Source organism: Colius striatus, chromosome 1 (assembly GCF_028858725.1).
Source record: "Colius striatus isolate bColStr4 chromosome 1, bColStr4.1.hap1, whole genome shotgun sequence".
Taxonomy (NCBI): domain Eukaryota; kingdom Metazoa; phylum Chordata; class Aves; order Coliiformes; family Coliidae; genus Colius; species Colius striatus.
Genome location: NC_084759.1, coordinates 59781122 through 59805950, shown reverse-complemented (window position 1 = coordinate 59805950; position 24829 = coordinate 59781122). Strand labels below are relative to the sequence as shown.

The following is a 24829-nucleotide window of genomic DNA, read 5'->3' as shown; positions in this document are numbered from 1 at the left end:
CCATACACCATCGCATTTTCCTGCTGTGCAGAGACTGAATCCAGAGCCTCGGCTGAGTATGGAGGAAGTGCAAAATGATGAGAGAAACTGTGATACAGGAAGACTGTGCATTTTTCCAAGCTCCTTACCTTCTTCTGTTGAATATCAGTGGCATTTTTTCCAGATTTAAAGTTGATGGAGAGAACTCCAAGGCGAACTTTGTAGAGATTTTCCTTCCTCATTCTCTCTTCTTGATTTTAATGCATGAAGAAATATTTCACGTGAAGGGAAAATTCTTCTGAATCTCTAAGGCTTTTGAATATTTATTTAATAAAGGTGAGTCTTTGCACAGAAGTAGCAACAAAATATTAATTTAATAAATGCAACCTTGATTTTGGACCAGAGCTAACAATTTTGCATACATAAAAAATATGCAGTGAAAATAATAAAGTAATGAATTCTCCAATTACTTTATGTCTTTATCTATGCTTTTTCAGCTAGTATCCAAGTTTCTTCAAAGCCTTAAGCCTTTGAAGACTCCAACTAGTGAGAATTACAAATCAAGTAGCCCAACATTGTATATACTTAATAATGACAATAAAACCAGTCCATAATGTATTTGACTTAAACAACAGCAGCTACAGAGGGATGCCACAATTTTTATTCAATACCTGATAAATATACCAAGATCATTGCCTTAACAGCTGTAACAGTAAATCTTCTATAGCAGTAATGAAACTGAATTAAATATTGAGTGATAAAGTTGGATATTCACATGGAAAAGGTCTTCACTCTTCAAAAAGACATAACAGGACTGTTTGGGCAGCACCTACTATTCCATACAATAAGCTGAGCCCAAGACATTTTCATTTAAGACTTTGTTTGTACCCATTACTTTGAAAAGCACAAGACAGATTATTTGCTTTATTTTAAAGTATATTTTAAGAACGTATTTATTAAAAACCATAAGTCTACCTGAAATATACATATTACAGCAAAATAATGTAATGAAATGAGAAAGAGAAATGATGGGACATCATGCCTGCAGGACTGCAAGGCTGGATATAACTTAGCTTCCTCTTCCAAAAGGAAAAGGAAAACTCAGCCATAAACAAACTTTGAAATTTCAAACAAACTTTGAAATCATTCAACTTTTTGTAGTCAAACATTGTTCTTTTGCTAGGTTTGTAAACACTGGAATCTCACATAAGCAAATTTAGCTACAACAAAGGTGTTTAATTGCTTACTGTGAATTACAGTTGTATATATTTTGATCACCATTTCAAGCCAAGAAAAATCTTGTTTCAAGTTAAAGGACCTAAAAATAAGATGACAGTTAATACTCACTTTTAGACCATGAACTTTGACACTGCCCTTTAGTCATAAGTCTAAGAATAAATTAAAAAACCCCTGTGTGCTACAACTGTATTTCCTGTAACATATGTTCATGATTGAGGTATTTCACTAGCACAGGATATGATCAGATGAAACGGAAACTGCCCCTCCATAACAGCCAGTTGAGATCCCAAAATATAGATGAGTTTGCCAACCACAGCGTGATTAAGCCTCCGCTTTCAACTCAAGGCAGGGAGGTATTAATACACTGACAGGAGAAATGCTGCAAATAATATGAATGTTCAGTTAATAACATTGAAATACACTCTAGAAGAAAATTAGATCTGCAGACAGTTATTGCTTTAACGGCATTAAACAATGCAAGCCTGCAAATGGATCGATGTCCAGCATGGTCATTAGTTACCACGATCTGTTTAAAGATACAGGAAGCATGTGGCACTGGTAGCACAAAGGAGTGAAAAAGACTGTTTGAGAAAGGCATTCAAAATTGATGCTGAACTCTAAATAAAAGTTATATGCACGGGGATTAAGCAAGAACATTACTTATCCTGAAGAAAACTCACATAAGCAGCTTGAAACAAAAGAGGGGAAAAAAGAGTAAAACTTTTAAATCCATACAGAAACTTTATCTCAACTACATTAACCCCCTGCTGTCTTGAGCACTCTGTGTTAGAGTGTAGCCAGCTAGCTAAGGGAAATTATTTTTCCTCTCTTCCTTGTAAGGCTGTTCTTCCCATTTGAAGGGCTACATCTGGAGGAATGTATCTTCTACTGGGCACCCCCATAGTGGAGACTTCACAGAATCACAGAATGGTAGGGGTTTGGAAGAGACAGAATCACAGAATCAAAGAATCTTCAGAGTTGGAAAAGACTTCAAAAGATCCTGCCACAGCAGGACCACCTAGAGTAGGTCACACAGGAACTCATCCAGGTGTTTTTTTAATGTCTCCAGAGAAGGAGACTCCACAACCCATCTGGACAGCCTGTGCTAGTGCCCATCACCCTCACAGTAAAGAAATTCTTCCTTTTGTGTCTTTGGAACCTCTTATGTTCCAGCTTGTACCCATAAAGTACAAGCCTTTAGAAATCATGTAGTCCAATCCCCCTGCTAAAGCAGGTTCTCCTAGTTTGTCCAGTTCTGGGCTCCTCAGCTCAAGAGGGACATGGAACTTCTGGAGAGAGTCCAGTGCAGGGCCACTAAAATGATCAGGAGACTGGAGCATCTTCCTTATGAGGAAAGGCTGTGGGAACTGGGGCTGTTCAGCCTGGAGAAGAAAAGACTGGGGGGGGGCTCTCATTAATATTTACAAATATCTAAATGGTGGGTGTCAGGCGGTTGGGGAAGCACTTTTTTCAGTTGTATCCAGTGACAGGACAAGGGGCAATGGAAAGAAGCTGGAACAACAAACACATTAAAACTATTTCACTGTGAAGGTGAGGGAGCCCTGGCACAGGCTGCCCAAGGAGGTTGTGGAGTCTCTTTCTCTGGAGATTTTCAAGAACCACCTGGATATGTTCCTGTGTGACTTGCTGACAATCTGGAGCCAGTCCAGTGCAGGGCCATGAAAATGGTCTAGTGACTGAAGGACTCCATGTAAAAGGAGAGGCTGAGCAAACTTGGCTTGCAGAGCCTGGGACAGAGCTGACTCCACATATCTCATGTAGAGGAGACCAGGCCAGATGCTTGTAGTTAATCAAAACCCAACTAGAGGAAGCCTTGCTTTGAGCCAGAGCCTGGACTAGAAACCTTCAGTATTCCACTCTGACACAAGTGACTCTGCTCTGGGATTGTGAAGTGAAACGATCCAGGTCTGCCTCACAGGGAGAGTAGATGTTTCACCATCGGAACCTGGGCATGAAAGGAGGGCACCATTGCATGACAAGAACTACCTTCTAGGGGCAGACTAGTTAAACTCTTTGCCAGCCAGTAGCACCATTTATCTAGCTAATTTGAAGCTAAATCTTTATAAGGAGCAAGATACATAGCCCTGCTGCTCAAAGCTATTTCCCTAGAAGGGAATAGCACCTGCCCAAAAACATTCAGTCTGACTTCCTGAAAACAGAAGCAAATGCAAGGATACCTACCTGCTTTTTAGCTATAGAGCATTTTTATACTGGTGAGATGAAAATGAAAGACAGTATTAAATAAAGTACTGAAATAAGGTATTTCATAGAAAGGCTATTGCAAACCAAATGGAAACAATGTGGTTTCCACTTCTGTGGTGCATGAAATGAGAAATAATAGGTTTAAACTGCAGCAAGGCAAATTCAGATTTGACACTGGGTAATGCCTTTACAGCTTTTCTGAGGAGATGCTGTAACCTTAGCATTGTTAGCAACCTTTAAGAAAACATGAGACAAGTATCTGTCAGAAGGGATATAGCTACACACGTTCCTGCCTGGCAACAGGAAGATGCACTAGATGAACTTTGATGTCCTTTCAAGCCCAATGATTTCATACAAAAGCTTCTATATATCAAATATAGGAATAAAAAAAAAACCCCACTGAGTCTAAATTACAGTCTAATCTAGAATTACAGCTATGAATGAAAGATCAGTAACCAGTGAGTTTTAGAGAAAAGTAGGCAATCTTTCCTTGTGATCATATTTGCTAATGGAAATTCATAGTAATCACCATTAAAAAAAACTATATAGGAATATGCTGAAGGCATTTTACTACCCAGTACTGAATAAGCACATGAGACAGCAGCCAGTTAGTAAATGAAGCCTCCATGGCTATGACTAAAGATATTACCTGTGTTACAGAGAATGTCAGACCAAATAATCATCATTCTCACTTCTGTTTTTTCTTTGGTCACCCAAGATCAGAAAGACTGAAACAATTACAGTGATTGCTTATGATTTTCTGGGATGAGAAGTGGCTTTCACAAGAATGGCTCTGATTTACTCTTCAAGAATTTTCAGGGAAACAAAACAGAACAGAAGAATCCCAATTTGTTAGCATATCCTTCAAGATACTAAAAACAGCAGTCCAAAATGAACCTCCGGGTGTTAGCAAGAGGCTCTATGATTTCTTTAGCGGGATGATGTTAGGCAAACAGCATCTTTTCTTCTTTCTCTTCCTCTCAGCTATTTCAAGAGGTGACCTCATCTGTATAGCTAATAAAATCACAAAAGCTGAAAAGCATAGTATGCTGAGCTCACTGATGTTCCCAGCTCTGTCTCTTAATCATTACTTTTATGTGCCTCCCCTCACCAGTAAGATGAGCTCAATGAATGAGAGTTAACTTCATTATGTGTCTTCGCCAGAAGCGGCTTCTGCTTCCTGTCACGTTCCTGGCAGCAAAAGGTTCTTCCCAACTTTAACTGCAGAGTTCAGACTACTGTCTACATACACACTTTATTCAGGCAGTATGATTTTAATCAGTCCACCTGGACTGGTTTTACATATATGTAAAACCAGTGTATGCAACAGTAGCTCAAAACATTATAGCCACCACATGATTTTCTTCATTCTGTTGTAGTGCATCATTTCTTTCCATTGTATCTATTGACAGGACAAGGGGCAATGGAAAGAAGCTGAAACACAAGAAGTTCAATTTAAACATGAGGGGAAACTATTTTACTGTGAGAGTGAGGGAGTCCTGGCACAGGCTACCCAGGGAGGGTTTGGAGTCTCCCTCTCTGGAGGTTTTGAAAACCCTCCTGAACATGTTCCTGTGTGACCTGATCTAGGTGAACCTGCTTCTACAGGGGGGTTGGACTAGATGATCTCTAAAGGTCCCTTCCAACCCTACCATTCTATGATTCTATGGTTCTATGAATTGTCCTGAATTTTAGCAAAGGACAAAGGCATCTGTGCAAGCAGTTAAAAATAGTATATTTGAAGGATGACTTGGAGTAAATAAATAGTAAAGACATTTTAAAAAAAGGTTATATAAAGGTCTTGAAAGATGTCAAAACCATAACTAATAAATAAACCTGTTATTTTTGTAATTGTCAAAATAAGGTTAATAAAACAAATAATGTTTCTCAAGACTTACAGTCAGTGGTATTTGAACAAATATTATTTTAAAAATTCTAGGTAAGAAACAAGGCCATTTCATGTTAACTTTTCCCTAGCCTCAAGCTATATATATGGCAGCACTGTTTGCACATATAAAGGCTGTAGCACATGCAGAAATTACTCCATGCCTTTCTTTGCAAAATCAGGAACAATTTTTGAAAATATGAAAGCCAAAGAGTTGTAGTAAACTCACTGAAAGAAGCAGATATGAATGATGTGTTCCCTAAGAATATCCTGTCTTATGTATATCTATCAATTAGTTTTATTTAGTTGGAAGGCAATGTGGTATATATAAACCATCTCAGGTGTCTCACCCAGGATCAGTGCTAGGCACCAAAATCAGTAAATTAAGAGATCAAACCTCAAGTAAGATCTTTCCCTCTCCGACTCTAGTCAGATTGCATGTCCTTCTCTTTTGCTTGATGCTCCTTCCTTCATATTTATTTTACTTACCCCTTGTGGGATAAGCTTTTCTTCCCATAGAAATCAGTAGTCAGTACTGCCAAAGCCATTTCTGTAACCAGTTTGGCTGCAATCAAGATTTTAAGGGATGTAGAATGCTGGCAAGGATCAAATACTGATGAACACCTCAGCCACTTTTAAAAAATATGTTTACCAGAAATTAGATGTTTTGTTTGAAAGAAAACTAACCAGTAAAACTATCTTCAGATGGGAAGGTGTGACATAGATGACGTAGAAACTTCCCTGGAAATCTCCTTTTTTAACAAAACAATACTAAAGTTTTTAATTTTTTTTTCTCTTTTAAAAATGAAAATATTTTGGTCTCCTCAACTTTTAAGCCAGAATCCAGGGGCATTTTTCAATCAAAAGTTTTCATTTATATAGTGGTCCATACATTGTAGGGAAAATAAAGGAGCTTGGATGCATTGTCCAGTTTACCCTAGAGATATGTGTAACATTTCTTCTTTTGAAAAAACAAAACAAAACCCTCAGGCTTTTTACTTCTGAAGTTTTTTTATTGCCACAGCCTACTCTTATTATTTATTACTTATTTTGATATAGGGGCTTGGGCATGTTCTCAGCTGTATTTCATGTAAGAGTAAATGGTTCTGGGTTTGCTCTACTTTAGTATTTTTTATCCTTGAATTTTCTCTGTGTTTTTATGCCTGACTTCCAGCTGTGTGGTTTCTGCCAGGTTTTGGTAACTCCAGTCACAACACTTTGCTGGCCTGAACAGTCATTGAAACAATTTCCAAAATGTTTGGCTCTTCATCAGCTTAAGAAGTATAAAAAACTCACCCCCACCTGTTCCAAATGTAAATGTTAGCTCACAGGTACAGTTTGGAAATCCCTGTCTCAGCACGGACATACTGAATCAGCACATCCCTCAGCTGCCTTGGCCATATCTCCAGGTCCTGATAGCACGAATGTGCCAAGCGTCTTCACGCCAGGCCAGCTCCTCCACTCCTGGAAGCTGTACCCAGGAGGGCTGCTACAGGTTAAGCCTGATTCTGCCACAAAGTCTTCAAATAGGCAACACAAAGGACTGGAGGGCAGATTTTCTGTGCACTGAAGCGATGATCATCCAGAGAAGTGGGAACAGAGACACCAACTGCAGTTTAAAAAAAGAAAGGTCTTGTGATTACTGGATGTGGGCTCCACACCCAGACAGGGATGCCTGAGTTTGATTCATCTTTGAAGCTCTAGAGTGTCAGCATAAAATAATGTATGATCAACAGAATCCAAATAGGCAACATGTATGTTTAATAAATAGCTGAAAATAATAACAAAAATGTGACAGTGTTGATAGCTGGCTATTTGGCAGCTCAGAAGCAGCATGAATGATTTTACAAATTGCTGCTCAGATACAGTGACACCACTCAGCTGTCTAGGTCACTCAAGTGGACATCTAGCCCTATTTGCACCATCCTTCAAGAGAGTAACGTGAAACCATTACTTAAACATGATCCTAAAGTGTCAGCAGTCAAAAAAATGCCTTATAATCCTTTTGCTGCACTTGAAGAGCTTCACATTTTATCAGAAATATGATATTGATAAAAAAAGAATCTGCAAAGCAGAGATGGTCAGACACATGGTCAAACTCAGATGATTTGAAGCAACACATAAATCAGGATTTGTTATCAAGCTTGCTCTTCCTCTTCTTCGTGCAAGTTTCCCAGTCATGTGACATGATGTAAAATAGCAGAGAACACGTAGCTTCTTTATAGGATAGTGATCCTTTTTAAGTGCCATAATAAATTTTATACAACCTTATGACATCTGTAGGCTCCTTTAGAATTTTTTAATTTATGTATACTTATGTCTAGGTGCTACAAATAAAGTTATGAAATACAGCATTTGTCCTTTTCAGGACACAATCCTTTTATGAAACATACCAATTTTGCTAGTTTGCAAAACACTCCAGAAATAATATCAGCATCAATATAAATTGGCATAGTTTCATCCATCTTTGACCTAGATATAAGGCTTAGCAGAACATACAAAACCCAGCTCTTTGTCAGTAGATTTAGAGTAATACAAAATAGTTATCTGGAGGAACGGCAGATAAGGAAATCCACAGTATTCACAAATCTTGCTTCAAATCTTCATCAGAAATGAAACATGCTTTACAAAATCACGAGACTGGCTTTAAAATAATGAGATTTGAAATGCGAATAAGTTCAGAGTTATTTATCTGCCATTGAAATTTTGAGCCTCTAGAGTGTGCTCCAGTCATATTTTCAAGCATTTCTTTAGAAATGTGTACATACTTTATTTCCAATGAAAGCTGAGACACATTCATAAAGGTAAAAATTCAGAAGTTGAGGCCATCAGAGAAACGTGAAGTTTTTAAAAAATCCTAAAATCACGTGATTAGCAATACAGGAGAATATTAGAAATGTAATAGGGGACAACATAACCAAACTGAGAGAAGAAGGTCTGGAAACACACAAGCGTTTCTGAAAAGATTAAGAAAAATTTCTTGTGTTGGCAGAGAACATAAACTCCAAAATTTAAAGGTCAACTTAGCAGGTCACCAGTTCAGTTATTCTCTCAATAAGCATTAGGAACAACCAATTGCAGCAAAGAGAGACTTGTTACAATACTGAACACTCTATACCTTTACAAGTTCTGAAGTGATTCCTCAAAAATAGAGATGGCTTGCAAAAGGTATCAGATTCTCTTTCCATTCTCAGCTCCTTATATTTGCCTTCCAATGATCTTCCCACACTATTTTTAACATTTTCAGGCACTTGTCTCCAATACCTAGGGCTAAAAACTTTACTTTTATTTAAAAGAACACAGGTTTTTAAACAATTACAGCATCATAGAACAGCTCACATTGGAAATAACCTCAAAAGATCCTCCAACCCAAGCTTTCATGGGGAAAGGGAGCCTTGATCTACCAGCCTGTCCAGTGACATCTGGAAAGCCTCCAGCAATGGGGACTCTACCTTGAGTCTGGGGAGGTTGTTCTAGAAGATGATTATTCTCATTATTAAAAATTTCTTTCTTATATCAAGACAAACCTCTCCCAACACAACTTGTACCAGTTGCCTCTTGTTCTCTCCACATGGCAACTTGTGAAGAGAGAATCTCAGTCTTCTTGTTGCTACCCTTTAAATGGTAGATGGAATACTGTGGTGAGATACCCTCCAAGTCTTCTCTTCTCCAGGGAGACCTAAGTCCTTCAATCTTTCTCATAGGACAGGTTCTCCAGCCTTTTGATCATCTTTGTGGTCCTCCTTTGGACCCTCTCCAGTCTGTCCCTGTCATTCTGGAATTGTGGGTCACAGAACTGGGCCCAGCACTCCAGGTGCAGCAGGACAGGTGCTGGGTAGGGTGGGATGGGACAGAATGGGATGGGATGGGATGAGCACATCTCTGTCTCTGCAAGCAATGCCCCTGCAGAGACAGCCCAGGATCCGACTGCTGCAGCAGCACATGCTGACTCCTGTTCACCTGCTTGCCCATCAGCACCCCTGGGTCTTTTTTAGCAATATTGCTCTCCAGTCATACTTTGTTAAACTTTATACTGTTCTTGCTTGTCTGCTTTTCTTGCCTGCCCAGATCTCTATGTAAGATGACTCTCCTTTCTGACATCTCCACCTCACCACCCAGTTTGATGTCATCAGCAAACCTGGTGAAGCTGCTTTCAATCCCATCATTCAGATCACTTATGCACATGTTGAATAGCATGGGGCTCAGTATTGATCCCTGGAGACTCACACTTGTGACAGGCTTCCAGTCTGAGTAAAAAAAGGTTGATCATCAACCTCTGAGTGCAATTTCGTACCCATCTAGTTGACCACCCATCCAATCTGTATCTTGCCAGTTGGTGTAGGAGAAAGCTGTGGGAAACAGCACTGAATGCTTTGCTGAAGTCTGACAAGAGGCTGAAGTTTTAAGGAAAATGACAAATGTTGCAATCACGCAGGTTAACAACCCTGCATCTTCTAACCAAAGCACTAACTCGAGACCAAACTACTATGAGACAGCAGCACCTATTGGCACTCCCAAATCCACTCTAAGTCCCCACAGTTCTATTTAAAAATAAGAAAGAAAAATTCTGCATTTTGCATTAGATGTGACATACAAATTAACTGTGCCAGTAATCTCCTCATTTTCACACCAGTTCTGTGATAAGTATGTAGAATTAACCATGGTAACATGCGTAAGTATATTCAATTAATATCTGTTCCCTGACATGACACATTTGCTAACTGAATGACTATATGATAATTTTATAAGCTAGAAGCTTCTAAATGGGCAAAAGAGGCAAGTTCCTGTGAGCTCTGCTTTTCCATATTTAGACTCAAAGCTGGCCAGTTTATTTTCCACACAGAATTCATGTAAATCTGAACCCACACATTTTAAAAATGGCCATTTTCCTGCTGTTCCCAAGTTGGAGGTATAGCACTTGAGATTCTCCTCAAGCCTCCCACGTCACACAGTGGCTAAGCCTCTATAATAATGACGAATACTTGAATACTTTTGCCCTCAATTTGGCCTACAGCCCAGTGGCTAAAACACTCCTATAGGCAGTAGATCTGACACATCCAACTTCTCAGTTTGCACCTGCATCTGCAGTTTGTGATGCATGGGCTGTAACTACCAAAAATCAATGTAAAGGGGATTCCTTCTAATGACCTATATATGAATGGCTCAGATTAATTTTTCTGTAACTTAAACCTATTAATTTCTCTATCAATGAAGGTAGTATTTAACTTAGGTCAGTAAATGAAGATGAAAACACTTCTTTTCTTGCATAACATTAAAGAATAAAAATTCAACAACCCCTTAAAAACCAGACAGATTCAGATCTGATAGCAGGTAATTGTTGAATTGTGAAATAAGACTACCTAGTCATAAGATATAAATCATCCAGCCCTCACTCAGGTAACACTCCCAGAGATTTGTTCTGGAGATTTACTTAAGTGCTCACTTCGGTATTCTTGTGTACACACTTTGCTGTGCAAAGCCACTCATTCAAGTAGGCTGAAATGCAGTCAGCTTTCTTCATACAGAATGGAAACACAAGTTTCCCAAGAGAGGAAAAACTATTGGTCAGAGCCTGACAAACTGTTACAGAACTGTTCCTGTTCAAGTCACATAGGTGCGGCAGATGAACTGGGAGAGAATGATGAACAAAGGATGGTGAAAATACTGTGGCAGAGACGCGAGTAGGAAAGCAAACCACGTGACAGTAGGACTTCAGGGTGCATGGCAAATTGCTAACAGACTCTTGTACAGAAGAAAAAAAAACCCAACAGGAATTGGCAATGGCTTCCATTTTCCCATTCATACCCGGTACAAGGCTCCATCAGAACAGCAAACACAATGCCTCAGCTCTAAAACAGTACACAATAGCCCCATACCAGGCCTGTCGATCTTGGAGAGCCTTTAGCTTCTGCAGTCTCTTGATTAGGTCTCTGATTAGGCCTTTTTCACAGTGCTAACACAAAGACGTACTTTTCTACCCAGTGAGTTACGCTACGTCCTCCACTTCCTTACATCCGCAGCATGCGCTTTAAATATTAGAAAGACAAGGAGCTTAAAAGACTTCTGAAGTAAGTGCCATAATTCAACACTGTTGCGAATCTCATTATTTAAATAAAGTACTATTAATAAGCAAATCTCATGTTGCTCATGAAACTGCATCAGCTAGTATTTAGTCAAAGTGATTTTAGTTGAGCTAAAAGAGAATGGAAAACAGGCTGGTAAATACCAGAAATCTGGTATTGAATTCACAAGGCACTTCACACTGGTACAATGTACAAAGAGCTGAAAAAAACTATGCTTTTATGAACCAAGTAATGAGGAGTGCTACTGAATGCACACTGCTAGTGAGCTCACTCAGTGATTAACCTTATTACCAACAGCTATAGAAACATGTGTACACAGTCAAATAAGACATCCATAGAGAATCAAGTTGCAAAAACCCCCAAGGTATATGATTTTGGCCAATCTACAAAATGTCAGAATTTAAAATACTCAGGACTTATAGTGAAATAGTATAAAGGGGAACCAACATGAAGGCAGGATGGAACTGGATCCAAAAAGTGTAAGTGAATGACAATGTGACAGATGACTTTTAAGTCCTTGGGTCACCAAAACAGTTTTGGTAGTGAGTGAAAATCATTATTACCCGATAGCTGCTTATTAAAATTTGTAAGCAAATCATCCCAACAGTCTCTAGCATTTCTGCCAGAACATAAACTACCTAAAATGAACTTTCCCTTTTGCCACAAAAAAATGTGATCTCCAGAAGCTGTCCGAATGCAATGATGATGCAGAATGAAGACTGACTGTTGCCTCTGTTTTGCACTGGCTCATGCTCCAGGGCACGCAAGCATCTGTAGCATTCTACTCAGAGCACTGCAGTCAACAAGCCAGTTCTTTCAGTTTCTCATCTCACTCGAAAATACTCTGTCTCACTCTCAGTTCATTAATTCCTGCCTCTGTTTTCCTTCAAAGTTGAAGTCAACTCTTCCTCTACACTCATGCAAAAAACATACACGCTCTGCTTCTGAGTTGCCTTGACTTATATAAATCTTCAACAATTTCTTAATATTATTGAGTAAATCTCTTTTGTTTAACACAGTTTGCCAAACAGTAGATTGATTTTTAAGTTCAGATGGGTAAAAGTTCAACAGATACGAGCAAAAACAGATCCTGTGTAAAGTATTAGCAAGTGTTTCTAGCTGTAGGAAAATGTAGGGCAAAAGTCTTGACCTAATTATGTACATATCTGTCCTTGTTGCAATGCACATTTCCTTGCCCAACTACAGTAGCCTTTCCCCTAAAAGCCTACTAGTCAAGTAGACTAGTAGGAACCTAGAACTAGTCAGGTTCCTAAGCATGATTATAAGAAGCCTAAAAACTTCTCTGATTCTTACAGTTGTTGGCAAATGTGATAAAGCCATAAGGAAACAAGTTCCATTTTCTACTCTAACACATACGATATTCTGTTCTAAGGCTACATAAGTTTATCTGAGCAACTGTACTACAGATTTCTCCAACTTCCTGAATTAATTTTGTGAAACTCAGCTGAACCAGAGGAACTGTGGTTTGGTCTCTTACTAGATATTACCAATAGAAAGAAACCAAAAAATTGAGTGACTCTTCTAATAACACTGATTACTTTGTGATTTCCCTCTTCCCACTCCTCCTGTAACTATCAGTTGCTCTAAACAACGAAGCAGCCATATGTTGACGCAGAATGTTCCTTTATTAAAAAGCTGTCCTTTCATCTAGATTGACTGTGGGCACAGAAGTTCAGCCTTAAAAGCTCGTTCAACATTTGTGTCTAGACATACACTCTTCAACATATTCCTCATCCGTAGATGGGCTTTTGGCTCTCCGCACTTCTGACCATCTGTTGGGAGGGCAGGATGCCCACTGATAAGTTAGCCAGAATCTGTGTCAGTTGCCAAAGGAAGGGAATATATAGTCCTGCAAGTGACATCTGTTTCACCAGAAGCCCTTTTCTCTCTGAACAATGTTTCTGTTTAATCTCAGCCACACTTGTTAAGAATAGCATTTAAAACACAAACTAATGAAAAGCCTTGGAAAGTATTGGAAGTGAAGGGATAGTCAGCGTAAGAGTATGTTTCAAAAACCTATGGAGTTTTATTTTAGTATTAAAATGATGGAAATATTGGAAGAAAATTGTAGGTGCTCTGGCTATACAGACAATCTCATAGCAGACAACGTCACCGAGGGATGAAATGAACCACAAAGGACTCACTATAACTTAGCCCAAGACAACAGCTGTGCTCTTAAAGAGATCACCGGAGAGAAAGGCACAACTGAATGATTAGCAAGATAACACTTTTTCACATGGACAAAAGAAAGAAAAAAGAGCAAGTTATTATGTTCTCTTAAAAAATATTGATTCAGTGAGACGCTTGACAGTTTGTGTGTGGGAGGAGGGACACCAAATGACGCAGGTTGCCTGTCTTCTGCTCATAGCCTTAGTATGCTCAGCCAAACTGGCACATCTAGAAGCTGAGTCCATAACATAGAGCTTTTATTCAATCCGCTAACATATGGGAGGTGCCTGCAAGAGAACATGAAGTCTCTGACAGTTACTTCCCAGACCTGAGAAGTATTACCAACAAATGGGAAAGAGAAACAATGATAAAGAAAGAAAAGAGGCAAAAATCATTGCAGAGTCATTAGTACTTACAGAAATAGAGAGTTAACGATTCATTGACTGAGATTCCTGGAATGGTCAATGAAAGGAGAGGATATAATCTAACATGACAAAAAAATGGTGACAGAGCACCATTGACTGCATTTTCTGAATCTTTTGTGCATCAAGCACGTACCTCATATGTAGAAATCGACACTGTAGACAAAGTTAGCTTGGAATCTGGAGCTGAATCCCACACTAAGAGTTCTGATTCATTGTCCTGGTTTCAGCTGGGATGCAGTTAACTTTCTTCCTAACAGCTGGTACAGAGCTGCCCTTTGGATTTAGTGTGAGAGTAATGTTGATAACACACTGATGTTTTAGTTGTTGCTAAGTGATGCTTGTCCCAAGTCAAGAACTTTCCAGATTTTCATGTTGCCCTGACAGAAAGAAGGCTGGAGAGGCACAAGCAGTGGGGAGACAACACAGAGGACAGCCAACAAAAATTAGCCAAAGGAATATTCCATGTCATAGGACGTCATGCCCAGTATAGAAATCAGGGGTAGCTGGCCAAGGTGGGTGTAGATAACTGCTCGGGGAGTGGCTGCACATCACTCAGAGAGTGGTGAGAAATTGCAATGTGCATCACTTTTCTTTCTTGGATTTTATTTCACTTGTTATCTTCCTTCTCAGTACTATTATTACTACTATACCTTCTCATTACTACTACTATTATTATTGTTACATTTCCATTATTAAACTGTTCTTATCTCAACCTATGAGTTTTATGTAATTATGGTAAACAAGTGTGGTGTATGGTACTTAGTTGCCACCTGGGGTTAAACCATGACATTCATGATCAGAGGTGACTTATCCTGGACATGTGTTTCACCCAAATCTGTAGCTGGGTTACAGTTAGGGCATGGACTCACTGGAAATGCTCCTGAACCTCTCAGCACAAAATACAATATAACTTTTTTTCCCATCCAACATCTCGACTTTCCTCAGAGATTTTTGGTTCTGTTGCAACCACGCCTCTGTTGGAGAACTGCTGCTGAAGTACTACAGCTAGCAGAAAAATGTTTTAAGGTAAATCAAAAATTATTTGAAGTTACCTTAATGTGTTTGGCTGCAAACTATAGAAAATCAGCAGCTGCTACCTGAGCAGCTGAACCATCTCTACGCTGAGAGTGGAAAACTGCATGTCACGGGATGCTGTACATGTCAAAGGACAGCTGGGAGCAGGAAGTGTCACAGCCATTGCTGGGTGAGCACCACTACTTGTGAGTCAGTATCCTCACCAATCCTGTTCTTGACATACTGCTCTTACAGATGCCTCTCTCTGAGTGACAGGGTTTCCCATTTACATTTCCAGGAGTATGTCATCTGTACAATAGTAACTGTAAAATCTACGTAACACTGTAACATAGATATTTTGCAAGGATTACATCAGTATTGCAAGAAAAAAACATGAAGCATCACACAAACTCTTGACAGTTATAGGTTCTTTCCCATAACAGAAGACACAAGGGAAAACTAAGTTACTCTCAGTTAAACTGCCTGGCAGTAAATGCATGGAAATCCTGAATAAAACTGAGCTAATGTTTCTAGGAAATAGCAAAGTATGTCTCAAATCTAGACTGCTGAATTCAACTTGAATAATGGAATTTATTACACAAGAACTGCCCGGGCAGAGTTCTTTAGTGTTTACTCAGAACAGTCCAAATAGGTGGCTAGAGGTAAGAAACATTAAGTTGGGCTCAAACAATCATTATCATTTTCCTTCTTGATTCCCATTTCCAGGAGACAATTCATTCATTTGAGACTCTAGCAATGTGCCCATTCCCAAACTCTCTGCTAGGTACACCTCCCTTCAGAAGCTCTGCTCCCAAATTCACTATAGCCCTTATATCTGATTACTCTTAAAATTCCCCAGTGAATTTCTGAATTCGTATTCCTGGTTTAGTTACACTTTTTACCTCCAAACTGAAAAGCATAATTATACTTCCTTTTCATCCCAAGCCCTATACCTTTTGGAAAGCATGCAGATTAGCAGGTAAGGTTCCAAATACACATGGTAGATGCATAACTTTAACTTCTAAGGTCACATACCTCAATATAATTAGTCTAGAATCTTTCAACATATCAACATTCTTTTTTTTGTCCTAGCATTTTTAGTGAAAACTGGAGGTGAAACAGACACTGGCAAGGAACTGTAAAGATTTTAGTTCTTAGTCAAGCTGAGACAGACTGGCAGGGCAATGATTCTCGACACTGTATTTCTGCTGCTGTCTTTGACATTTCTATTGTTATACAAGGGATGAACTTGATTCTCAGTCTGGTACCATCAAAAACCTTTTACACTATTTGTACAAACTAATACAGGTGGAAAACTGCAACATCTAAGCTTGAATGTTTTTAAACTCAAAGAGGTCCTATACATGCTTCTATAAGGCTATAACGCACCTATAATGCTTCTACATAGTGCAGCTTGCAGTGGAGTTAAAACCTAAATCAGAGCAAGCAGTTTAAAGTAACAGATTTTCTCCTTGTCCTTCCTCAAATGTGGATACGGGTCCACTTGACCCATGGTAGTAGCAGCTGGACAAGAGCATGCTAGATGTAGATCAGAAGAGTGCCACAGTGTAAATCTCTTTAGGCTGGAATTCAAAACAGCCAGAATGGTGAATTCAAACTGCCTGAAGCAGCCAATAGTGATGCTGGGAGAATGGGCACTACATACAAAGTACCTTAGTAATGGGCCTTAGAGTGCTAGTAATTAGTCACCTACATTGTTCCCTCTAACAGAGAGCAGAAATACTTTTAGAAGAGAAGAAAACATGACAGTGCTGTTTTTCCTTTGGAAAATATCTATTACCTGGTAAGAGAGCAGGAATCCACAAGTTCAAGGTCACACATATAAAACCAAATAATCATAAGTATGATTTTTGTAAGTGAAAAAACACCATTTTTTAAATGAAACTTGAATACAAACCATGAATTGCATTAAGAAAACAAGTTAATAAATATTACTTTATACTGCTGAAATCTCACACAATGTTACACTTGTGGAAAGCAAAGAACTATTGTTTCGTAGAACTGCATGTATCACAACTGCCTGGAATCCATTCAGTACCAATTTGCTTATAGCATCAAATTTGGGGGTTATTTGAGCCAAATGGCTCTTATCCACACACAGGGCTTTATTTCCCTAGTATTTCATTGAGAAAACAACAAAGCATTTCCCAAACATACAACAGATTTACAGCTTGTACTTTTGTTTGGGGTTTTTTTGCAGGGGCAATATGCCTTATGATATGAATATAATAGAGCTTTAATATCAAAGATTTTTCATAGCTTATGTATTAGAGTAACTTGTAAGGTTTTGATCATGTATTTCTGTGCCTTTGGCTTCTGTAGTAGCCGGGCACTTAAGTTATACTGAGCCTCAAAAACCTTGGGGAATGATGGAGTCCCAGCAGTCCTCCCAGAACTTATTTTCCTTATGCATACGGACCTAGGTACATAGCCATGTATGCTTTTTAAGAAAGTAACTGCTATCTGAAGTGAGTTTCAGCTACCATAAACAGAAGCAAGAAACCACGGTGGATCTGGACCAGTGTCTTACCCAGGGTAACATAGGGAAACTGTAACAGCAGATGAACCAAACCTGTTCAACTATAATGCAGGCTGGTATCCTAAGAACACAGACATCCCTCAGCTTCTCAAATGTTTGGAAGTAAAGGCTGATTTGCAAGTTTGGTCATCAATTTCATTACTGTGATAAGCAAACAATTACTCCCCGCACAGGGAGAAAATTACATGTGTTTCAAAAAAGGTAACACATTTTAGACATGGTACTGTCCATCATTTTAAAACCTGGCAAGGCTGAAGATTTCAGCATTAACTTTCATGCCTACATGTGATACCAGACAGTTTCTCATGTCCTGTCTGATTGCTTAAAATAACACATCACCATTCCTTTGGGATTACACGATCAGTTTATGTTGATATAAGTAAAGGCTGTGGTTTAAGCCTCCTTGTAAGATGCTTGCTAGGTCTAATTTCACAAACTCTTTCTGAAAAGCAGCGCTCAAACTAAATGAAACACATCTTCTTTTCATAGAATCATAGAATGGTAGGGGCTGGAAGGGACCTTTAGAGATCATCTAGTCCAATCTCCCTGCAGAAGCAGGTTCACCTAGATCAGGTCACATAGGAACATGTCCAGGCGGGTCTAAAATGTCTGGGTATCTGTCAGAGAAAGTCTAGCCAATAAAAATAATATCTACATGTTAGGATTTTTTTTTATGCAAGAATGTTGCTACTACAGTTGGAGTGAGAGCATCTACTAGAACAAAAACTACTACAGGGAAGTACTTCCATGGTAACATGCTGGTTTGCACTGCCTAAAGCTTTTGCATTCAGGCCAGCATTTATTGTTGGTACATTCTGCTCAGGATGGTATTATTTCAGAAAGTATTCTAATACATATAGAAAATAGAGAAAAAATTGCTAAAGTTGCACGTAAGGCAAGGTCTTCAAAGTAACAGACTACATAGCTGAATTTGGGCTATAACCATTTATTCAGTCCAGCCAACTAGTTATTGCTGGCACAGAATTATCTAGTAAAATGACCAATCTAATTAACAGAGTCAGCATTTCAGTTTAAAGCTGTTCTGGGTTTTTTTGGCAAGGTCAGTAAAAATTCAGCTCATTCCAATTACATGAGAATCTGGATTTAGATACTGTAGAAGAGATGGCCTTGGTGAAGGATAGGCTGATGTCTGCAAGAACCGAGACTGCTCAACAGCCTTTCAGCAAGGTTCAGCTGTGTTATATGATGTCTAGCATCTACTGGACATGGTAAAAAATATACTATGCTTCTCAAGTTTAAATTTAAAATCTTATAAAAAGAAAAGAGAACAAGTATTCACTTGTAATACCAAAGTACGAGACATAAAGAGACAATGCTCATCTGGAGGTGAATTCACAGGGAATATTATAGAATCACAGAATGGTAGGGGTTGGAAGGGACCTTTAGAGATCATGTAGTCCAACCTCCCTTCTAAAACAGGTCCACTTATATCAGGTCACACAGGAACGTGTCTAGGTGGGCTTGGAAAACCTCCAGAGAAGGAGACTCTACAACCTCCCTGGGCAGCCTGTGCCAGGACTCCCTCACCTTCACGGTGAAATAGTTTTTCCTTATGTTTAAATGGAACTTTTTGTGTTCCAGATTCATCCCATTACTCCTTGTCCTATCACTGACTGATATACCAGACTGTCAGACCGTATATTCAGTACCGTGCAGATGACATCTGAAAGCTTTCCAGGGGACAAATAGAGCTCATATTCCTGCACAGATGTATGAAAAGTCTCTCTGTACCAAAAGCATTTTATTTTGAGCAAACTAGTAGCTTACTATTGAAGCAAAAGGTTTCAATCAAGCAAATTAGACGTTCATTTAATATGTCAAAGTGGAAAAAGAAGCAGGGAAACAAAAAGTTTCTTGTTTGGATGAATTTCCAGATGACGGCATTACAACATTGTCTTCCAGATACTGACATTTAATTGTTTCACAATTCAGTTTAAAACTACTTTCCCTACTGTTTTGAATAAAACAATTTCTGATTGCAATCCTAGTAATCCTAGTTAATAAGAAAAGGCTGATCTGCTATAAGCTTCCGTAAACTGTAGTGATTTATGCTTAGGGAAAATCTTACCCCACTTCTTTTTAACAATATGGACGTGCTGACCTAGGTAATGTATCTATGACTACAAATTCCCCTGGCAACAAGAAACTTCTAGAAGTTGAATCTAGGTGATTCTAATAAGCTCAGTTCTGTTAAGTGAGGATACACTGACACTTTTCAACAATTTCTGTCGAATTTAGACATTAGAGGGAATGTAATATTTTTTAAATGTGCTCTCTTCCAAACAGTCCATTCTCACATTTGATCCTCTTCTCTCTTCATTACATTCCCCATTTCTTATAACACATATTTATTCTCCTTTTCTCAAATAATGATATGGCATCTGACTTCTTGATCTTATTTAGAGTGACACTGGATATAATTTTTCCATCTCAAGAAAAATCTCATTTTTTTCAAACCTTCTCTTTAATCAGGGAGAAAAGGTGAAAATATCAATAAAAGTTTAACAAAAATTGCTTAATTGAAAGCAACTTAAGCATTTTGTTTAAGAACTTAAAACATTGCATTCTGAACTACTTCAATAATTTTAAAGAAATCAAGATGTTACACTTCTTGTTTTCACGCAAAGAAAGCATATCCTGCAGGAACTCATATATGCATATTCAGTAAAAAAAAGCTGGGTTTTTTTCCCCCCAGTTAATTGTTATTTTCTGATTGAAAATTCCATCAGGTCTTATTTTCATTCAATGGCTCAAATACTTTTCCAAGATTTTTTTTTCCATTCTCTTCCCAAAACATCTGTAGTAAAAACTATTACAGAGCCCGTCCCTCTTTTTCTCAGAGCCTACCTCACATTCGAGCAGGAACAATACGAGTCTCCCTTCAAACCCCAGTTCTAGATATGCATTTTCCTAGAAGCCATTTCTTCAACGCCAGGGAATACAATAAACATCAAATGGCACATCCTAAAGTAAGACTTTGCTTACTTGTTCGTTGTAATATGTGAACAGATGCATAAGAAACTATACATTTCATATATTTTTGCCTTCAATCAATATTCTAGACAGAGAGCAAGCAGAGCAAATTTCTAACATTTTTGTATACTTTCAGCAAATGATGGCAATCCTTGGCCTTGATGTTACATTTACAGTTACTAACAACTGCAGTAGAGAGATGGATGTCAAAGTTGAATCTGATTATCACCTTATTCAGTACTATTGAAGAACTAAGACTTTACAAATTATGACCGAGGCCTGTGTTTATTCATAACTTTTGGTTTAACTAAGGTTGGGGGGTTTAAAAGTATACTTAATGAAATAAAATAAAATATATAAAATAAATTTACTGACATCTGTTCACGATTATGTCTATGAATCAAACTCTAAAATGATTAAGTACCATTGTGTATCAGCAAAGAGATAAAGAAATCAGACTGGTGTATCATCCAAATGTCTCTCCAAGTCAAGTTAGAAGTCCAGAGCAAAGAGGATGAGTTTCCTGCCTGGAATGCACAGAGTTCCCAGCAATCACATTTTAGTGACAATTATAAAAAAAATAAGTAATCACTTAGCATTCATTTAGAAAGCAATTCTACTAACAGTTAAATTTCAGAGGATATGCCCTTGATTTTAGTTTAAAGCAAAATTCAGGGAGCAGATTAGAGCTCTGAGAAAGAGCTCAGAGGAGTAGCAAATATTAGAGTGGACTAACTCACACAATATGCAGACTGAACAGATCAAATTTAATCCTGTAGGAATATATAGGTTGGTATTGTGTCCAGTTCTTAGCCCCTCAGTTCAAGAAGGCCAGGGAGCTGCTGGAGAGAGTTCAGCACAGGGCCACAAAGATGATGAAGGGAGCGGAGCATCTCCCTTATGATGAAAGGCTGAGGGAGCTGGGGTCTTTAGCTTGGAGGAGACTGAGGGGTGATCTCATTAACGTTTACAAATACATAAAGGGCAGGTGTCAGGACGATGGAGCCAGGCTGTTCTCAGTGATGTCCAATGATAGAACAAGTGACAACAAGTACAAGCTGGAACATACGGGCTTCCAAAGAAATACAAGGAAACACTTCTTTGCTGTGAGGGTGACAGAGCACTGGAACAGGCTGCCCCGATGGGTTGTGGAATCTCCTTCTCGGGAGACATTCAGTACCTACCTGGATGAGTTCCTGTATGACCTACTCTAGGTGGTCCTGCTGTGGTAGGGGGGGTTGGACTAGATGATCTTTCGAGGTCCCTTCCAGCTCTTGAGATTCTGTGATTCTAATTCTGAAGATTTGGTAGAATCAGAAATCTGCGAGAATGAAAAAAAAAAAAATCTGAGTGAAAAATATGTATAAAGTCAAGTATTAATCAAAAGGTAGGACTTCTAAACAAGTAGAAGAAAAATTATCACAAAAGTATGGATGTATCTTTAACTTGAGCTTTTCAAGGCAATACTACAGCAACATTTTATTCACAGGAGAGACAACCACAAGATGGCTCCTTTCATATGATGCTAGCTAAAATAGAAACCTATTCTGATAACATAAGCTGCTCAGTCTTTTCATTCCCTTTCATGAACAACTGAATCATCAAGCACCATCTTCTTTCACAAAAAGGTGGTGCTACAATTGCTTTATTAATTCACAGTTTGGGGAGATGCATGCTCTTCCTTAAACAAGTAAGGACTAAACCCCTCAAGTGCAAGCATCTAATTTCACCGAACAGGGTGCAGGTTTCAAGAACACTTGCCAGGCTCACACACAGTCATTTCACACACTTTGCCTTTCTCAAGATTTTTGTTTGTTCTCTTTGTAGAGGATATGGCATCAAATATTTTTCCATGGAAAGATTTCCAGATTATTGAACTGTACAATTATTACATGACTCATTAACCCTATATCCACGTAGATGAAATCAAGTTACGGATTTGGTTACTGTTTCATTTAAGATTTTAATAAGTATTAAACAAGTGTACCACTTCAAGCTTCCACCCAGGTACAAAACAAAACAGTACACAGAGTAATTCAGGGTAATGTGCTTTTTAAGATAAGACAGTCTGGTTTGGTGTCAAAGGTTTAGTCTGCTCCATTACACAGATTCCACACCAGCAGTCGTGGATTCCCAGAGTCCCAGTGCACAGTGTCCCCCCTCTGGGTGCAAGTGTGTTGGCATTTTCGTGGTCTCCTTCACATTCCTTCCATCTTGAAGCACCTCTGAGCATGACAATAACAGCAACATGTCGTTTTCCCCACTGCTTAACACAGCAAATACTCACCACTGCATGGCAGTGGAAGAAGACTGCATCTCTCATGAAACACCAGGGGGAATTCAAGGAGTCACCTGTGAATTACTTCACTATTTGTGCGCTTTTTCAGATAAAAACTATTTGTTCAATGCAAGTAGTTGGGAAGCCAAAGTTACATTCATCTTAAACATAAGGCTAAGTGAAGATATCTTGAACTTTTATCAGTCCTGCAACTCTGCTGAGAACATCTGAGAACATTTACAATCAGAGCACAATCTGAAGATGAGGACATTGAAGGACCTTTTTATTGCTGCAGTTCAGGCTCAAAAGAAATGGAAAATGTAAATGGTTTGGTATTGACTTCTTACAGAACTGGTTTTTACCACAATGCCAGTATTTTGCCTCTCAAGAAATGTTAATTCTCAGTTAAAACTGAGGAAAAGAAAAAAAGGGTAGTTTGTAAAAAAGCCAACAGCTATAATTAACTCCCTTACTTTTTAGGCACCAGACCTCTTGGTTAAGCATGCCTCTGATGACTCACATGTATCAAGAAGAGAATAGTTGCAGGGAGGCAGAACTGACAAAGCCTTATGATGAATAAGGTCACTCTTCCTATGCTCATAAAAGATGGCAGCTTTACAACAGTAGTGTAACAAATCCATTTTTATTTATTACCCACAAAATCGCATCATTTCCTAAATAGTGAAGTTTTTAAAAATAGGTTCTTTATGTATGAGTAAATATTTTTCTAATGAAATCTTGCTTTGTCTTGCAACCCAAGCCTAGTTTATTTAATAGTAAGATAGCTTTCTCCAGGGAAGGCAGATAGAAATGGGCGATGGGAAAGAGAGAAGTTGGCTCTGGCTACGGGGCACAGCTGCTCTTTGCTACTAGCCCGCAATGGAGTAATACATCAATAATTATTTGGAAGTCAGACAGATTCCCTGCTTTCCATGCCAGACAAAACTCTGAGAACTGAGGACTGGAAAGGAGGATAAAGGACTTTCAGTTTACTGTTTTTCCACTCACAGCTTTTTTTCCAAGTTAGCAGCTACTGCTGCTATTAATTTCCTGATCTTTGTGCCTTCAGAGGCCTCACAACTTGCAAACAGTTTTAGCACTTGAGCACTAAGGCATTTAGTAAATTAATTTCTACAAAATGTTTCAGCTGTTTTTCCCAATAACTTCCACCTGAAAAAAAATCTTTTATTTCCTGTTCTTTTTTAGGAGTGATCACAACAGAAAACTTAAAGTCTTCACTGAAGAAAGGTGAAGACATCAAAAAATCTAGGTAAGAACAACATACTTCAAGTGGTACCCCATTCAGTTATGGTTTAATTCAACCAAAAAATAGGAACAAAACCTGATCTTTGAATTAGTCCCCGAAAATGATGTGTCAGCCTCTACACTAGGAAAATGACAGAAAGTTCCTCTCATTGCTAAAATAAATGCATGGCATCAAAAGGAATGTTATGTTTTCATCACAGTTCACTGAGAGTTTCAGAACAAAACAATTTAAAAACAAAATATGAGTAATATTTGAACAAGTTTGTCTTTTGCAAAACGTCCCTCTAAGACTTTGGATAGGAAACAAAAACGAAACACAAACAGCTAGTATAATGCCAGTATAATGACCCAGAGCTGGATTCAGGCATAATATAGGAGGCTGCCAGTAACTCCGTGACAACCTCGTCCAAAGACAGGAGGCTTTATGGGATGCAGGACAAGACAAAATGTGAGGAATGCTTTACATGACTGGGCACATCAATGCAATTGACATTTATGGAGGATTTGTGTGTCTGAACATAGATGCCCACAGCAACCAAAGAAGCCTTTGGATTCTGTTAGCTCTGTGCAGGTATGACAGAGGACCTATGTAAAACAATCCCCTTCTGCAGCAGCAGCAGCAGCAGCAGGCGGCAACAGGAAAGAACACTCTTGGCCATCTCAAATGGCACTAGACACGTATGTATGGGCAAC

At 38.7% G+C, this 24829-nt stretch overlaps 1 long non-coding RNA gene across 1 annotated transcript; it reads right to left on the bottom strand.

The window, feature by feature from the left end:
- Positions 1-6394: 6394 nt before the first annotated feature.
- On the bottom strand, positions 6395-21906 carry LOC133629662 (uncharacterized). Its single transcript, XR_009821110.1, has 3 exons — positions 21777-21906; positions 8445-8596; positions 6395-6935 (listed from the first exon to the last, which is right to left on the bottom strand). It is a non-coding gene; the product is annotated as an uncharacterized LOC133629662 (long non-coding RNA).
- Positions 21907-24829: the final 2923 nt, after the last annotated feature.